This window comes from Gymnoscopelus microlampas (assembly GCF_963454915.1).
Source record: "Gymnoscopelus microlampas genome assembly, chromosome: 20".
Taxonomy (NCBI): Eukaryota; Metazoa; Chordata; class Actinopteri; order Myctophiformes; family Myctophidae; genus Gymnoscopelus; species Gymnoscopelus microlampas.
In genome coordinates this window covers 33,210,560-33,215,428 of record NC_139957.1, presented here as the reverse complement: position 1 = coordinate 33,215,428, position 4,869 = coordinate 33,210,560, and the positions used below count along the sequence as shown (strand labels likewise).

Below are 4,869 nucleotides of genomic sequence, written 5' to 3'. Positions count from 1 at the left end.
CCCGACAAGGTAGCATGACAAGGTCCCATTGGAAACCTGAGGTTGTCTAATCAAATCGTCTAAAAAAAATCCCCCCCTCAAAAAAAAATCATGTGGGGTGTAGCAACTCATAATGTAATAACGGCTCATAATGTAATAATGGTTCATAATGTAATAATTTAAATGTAATAAAAACTCATAATGTAATAATCAGCTCATAATGTAATAAAAGAATTAGCGCATAACGTAATAACAGATTTTTCTATAATGTAATGTGGGAATCTAGGTGACTGGTGCACCCACTGCACCTGACCTGGTCATATGACCAGGAAGTATAAAAGCCAGCTCCTCCCAGTAGAGAGCCATTTGTCTCTGCTGTAGGCAGCATGGTTCATGCAGGGAGAAGGAGAACACATGGTAGGCCAAAAACTGAACCTTGTAGATCTGCTACTTTGTGCGACCCTTTTGTTTGTTGTAGCTCATGCTAATGTTTAGCTTATTGTTTGAGCACATGTTACTACTGGCTTTTGTTTGTTTGGTTGCCTATTTTCTGTTGAGCACATGGAGGCTTCCCATGCTCTTTAGCACTTTAATTTAGCCAACAGCATTGTGTTTTATTATCTTTTAATGCATTTATTTATTATTTCAGTTTTACAAATGAAGTGACCTCCTGGTGGTGTCTGTTCTGTTCTGTCTGCCCTACCTGGAGACACGGGTAAAGCAGTATCTTATGCATTGCCTTTTTGTGGATTTTAATGTATTTTAGTTTGTAACATCACTGTCTTCTTTTATACAGCAGCTCTGGTGTTGAGGTTGCCCCCTCGCCTTGGCCTTATATTGTGTGCACCGTTACTGCAACACAAAGTAGGTTTTAAGCTGTTTTGTTCTTTTAATGATTTGAATATAATGTTTTATAGTGTGATACTAGGGCTGGCAACTAATGCGTTTTGTTTGTCTCCTTAAAGGGACCACACCGGCCACTGTTTTCCACTGTTAATTTACTCTTTTTGTTTTGTTTGTTTGAGCCATCTAGCCAAGGTACACTGTAGGCATAGGTTTTAACATTTATCCATATTGGCATATTTTAACTGTTTCTCTCCTCTGTTCTGTTACAGTTTAATTCATGTAACCCTGTTCAAGGCCGGGTCCGCCCTGCTGCACACGGCTCTCCTCTCAGCTTGGGACTGCACTGGGGACCCCTTTGGTTTTATTGGTGTGTATTCATATAACCTGGCACTGCATGTTTTGTATTTGAGTTTTGTATTTATATTGCATGATTTCTTTGAGGCCTGTCCCCTTTTCTTTTCCCCTAGTTATTTTGGTATTCACTGTGTGCACCCGCCCTTCCTTATAATGTGAGAGGTAACTGTTAGATTGCCATTTTAATACTAAATACCTTGCCTTAAATACCTTAATTGTCGTGCTAGTTTGTAATAGACAGTGATGTGTTTTGTAATTTTATGGTAATAAAGTTGTTATATTTTTCCACAAACTGCCTCTAGTAAAATAATTGTTCCTGTTTAAGGGAAGTTGAACAGAATAAGGTTTAAGGGTTCCTCCTGCCCCCTCCACAAGCGGGAGGTGGCGTAGTCAGGCATATTACAGTGGTACTACTCAGTTACTACAGTAATAATGTGTTACATTATAAATCTCACGTGGCCGCTTATAATGTAATAAAAGTTCATAATGTAATAATGTCTCATATTGTTGAGAAAAGTAAAGTGTTACATCACAATAATCATTATCAGTATCATGGTCAGTATCATGGTCAGTATCATGGTGAGTATCATGGTGAGTATCATGGTCAGTACCATGGTCAGTACCATGGTCAGTACCATGGTCAGTATCAGTATCATGGTCAGTACCATGGTCGGTATCATGGTCAGTATCATGATCAGTATCATGGTCTGTATCATGGTCAGTTTCATGGTCACAATGATACTGGCCATGATGCCGACCATAATTAACCATGATACTGGCCATGATACTGGCCATGATACCGACCATGATACTGGCCTTGATACTGACATTAAACTGACCATGATACTGACACGATACTAACCATGATACTGACATTATATTGACATGATATTGACATGATACTGACCATGATACTGACCATGATACTGACATTAAACTGGCCATGATACTAACCATGATACTGACCATGATACTGACATTAAACTGACCATAATACTGACCATGATACTGACCATGATACTGACCATGATACTGACCATGATGCTGACATTCTACAGACCATGATACTGACCATGATACGTACATAATACTGACATTATACCGACCATGATACTGACCATCATACTTGCCAGGAAACAACAATTTGAACCGTTATTGTCTCCGCCAGGCCGAAAGGCATGGCTAGAGAGTATGTTTTACCCCTGTCTGTCCGTCCGTCCGTCCGTGTGTCTGTTAGCCCGGCCGCTGCGAAACTGTGCACACACACTCCCTGGATGCCAAAGCCGAACATCTGCCCCAAAATTTTCAGATTGTCCTGTTATAGCGCCACCAGGAGGCCGATTTGTGCAAAACACATTTTTGGATATCACTCCTACAGATTTTGTCCAAACCTCACGCAAATCGGTACACAGTATCTATATAGTCATGTGATCAACACGGGTCTCTCCGATTTTTATATTCTATCCTGATTGGCTAAGATTGGCTTCCAAAGTTTGCAGGATTGGTTCGTTTTGAACAAAATGCCTCAAATCATCAACGCAGTGTGCGATTGCTGTGAAATTTTGCGCACACCTTCCCACTAGGCCGAGGAAGAAATGGCACCCTTTTCACATTGGCCTGTTATAGCGCCACCAGCAGGTCTAATTTAGCAAAACACATTTTTGGAACAAAATGCCTCAAATCATGAATGCAGTGTCCGATTGAAAGGCCTAAGAAGAAATAGCACCCTTTTCACATTGGCCTATTATAGCGCCACCAGGAGGCCACAATAACCTCCCTGACCTGGCGGAGACCTGTGCTCCGGGGAGCACTTTTTCTGGTTACATTATGCAGTGTTATTACATTATGAGTGGCTACGCAAGATTCTTAATGTAACACATTATTACATTATGGGCTCATGATTTTATTACATTATGAGCTGATTATTACATTATGAGCTTTTATTACATTTAGTTTATTACATTATGAGCTTTTATTACATTTAGTTTATTACATTATGAGCTTTTATTACATTTCGTTTATTACATTATGAGCCGTTATTACATTATGAGTTGCTGTAGCAACTCATAATGTAATAACTGCTCATAATGTAATACATTTACAGTAATAAACCGGGCTAACGGTGCCAGAGATTAGCTGTTCACAGACGGACGGACGGACGGACAGGGGTAAAACATACTCTCTCGCCATGCCTTTCGGCCTGGCGGAGACAATAACGGCTCAAATTGTTGTTTCCTGGCAAGTATGATGGTTAGTATCATGGTCGGTATAATGTCAATATCATGTACGTATCATGGTCTGTAGAATGTCAGTTTCATGGTCAGTTTAATGTCAGAATTATGGTCAGTATCATGGTCGGTATCATGGCCAGTATCATGGTTAATTATGGTCAGTATCATGGTCAGTATCATGGTGACCATGAAACTGACCATGGTACTGACCATGATACTGATACTGACCATGGTACTGACCATGGTACTGATACTGACCATGATACTGACCATGGTATGGACCATGATACTGATACTGACCATGGTACTGACCATGGTACTGATACTGACCATGATACTGACCATGGTACTGACCATAATTAACCATGATACTGGCCATGATACTGGTCATGATACCGGTCATGATACTGACCATGGTACTGATACTGACCATGGTACTGGTACTGACCATGGTACTGACCATGGTACTGACCTTGGTACTGACCATGATACTGACCATGATAATGATACTGACCATTTGTGGTATTGCTCTATGACCATACTAGCGGCCAGGCATCAGTGAATCAGGCACGGAAGCAGCTATTCACCTAGAAGGGCAGAACAATTGATGGACTCCCCCCAACACGAGCTGCACTGATTCAACATACAAAGAGGGCAGCCTACCAAGCTGGCCACTGCTGGGGACAGGCGATGGTTGCAGCCCCTGAACTCCCATCCCCAGGTGAATGGGGGTGGAAGAGGAAGGAGACAGGTGAATGCAAATAATTTAATCCACTTCTTTACACTTGTAAACCTGTGATCTGACAATAAAGCTGATTCTAATTTTGACAGGAGGATGGGAAGTGCACTGGACCACACAGAAGCGAGCCTGGCCTGTCGGGAACTCTTCCGCTGTGGTTGCAAAAAGGGATGCAGTGGACAATGCAGATGTGTTAAGACAGCACTTCAGTGTACTGCCCTTTGCTACTGTGGTGGACTGTGCAACTAACATTGTGTAGATTATCTGGCTTTATTGAATAGACCCCTTAACAGACGACGTCACACTGCTAAGAACCAATATGTGCGGAACCAGTATGTGCGCAATGAAACCCATTCTATCAGGTCTCGCTAGGACGCACCTAGCCAACACACAAGAGGGGGTTGGGGTGTATTTGCGCTGGGTGAAACCAGCGCAAATAATTGGTCTATATGCCATTATGCTATGACTCATGAGTACTCTGTCTTTGTTGTGTCTTATAGTCCATTTAAAATAATTATGCAATGCGACTACTAATAAAAGAGTGAAAACAGTGAAGTACTGCATTCTTGACTCTCACGTGTCAGTTTGAAAACATGTAGGCTACTGTACTACATCATTACATATTTTGATGGGTTTACAATTATTGAATTAACTGAATGCCAGATATATGTAGTTAGGTAGTAGCATGTTGTAAATAGTACCACTGTATTCCTCATCCTT

At 41.3% G+C, this 4,869-nt stretch overlaps 1 long non-coding RNA gene across 2 annotated transcripts; it reads left to right on the top strand.

Moving 5' to 3' along the window:
* Positions 1-344: 344 nt before the first annotated feature.
* LOC311036220 lies at positions 345-4,520 on the top strand. Of its 2 annotated transcripts, XR_014599819.1 has the most exons (6): positions 345-396; positions 629-694; positions 776-843; positions 1,095-1,192; positions 3,956-4,161; positions 4,242-4,520. It is a non-coding gene; the product is annotated as an uncharacterized lncRNA (long non-coding RNA). The 2 variants fall into 2 exon arrangements; XR_014599820.1 differs by lacking the exon at positions 629-694 and having other exon boundaries at positions 359-396.
* Positions 4,521-4,869: the final 349 nt, after the last annotated feature.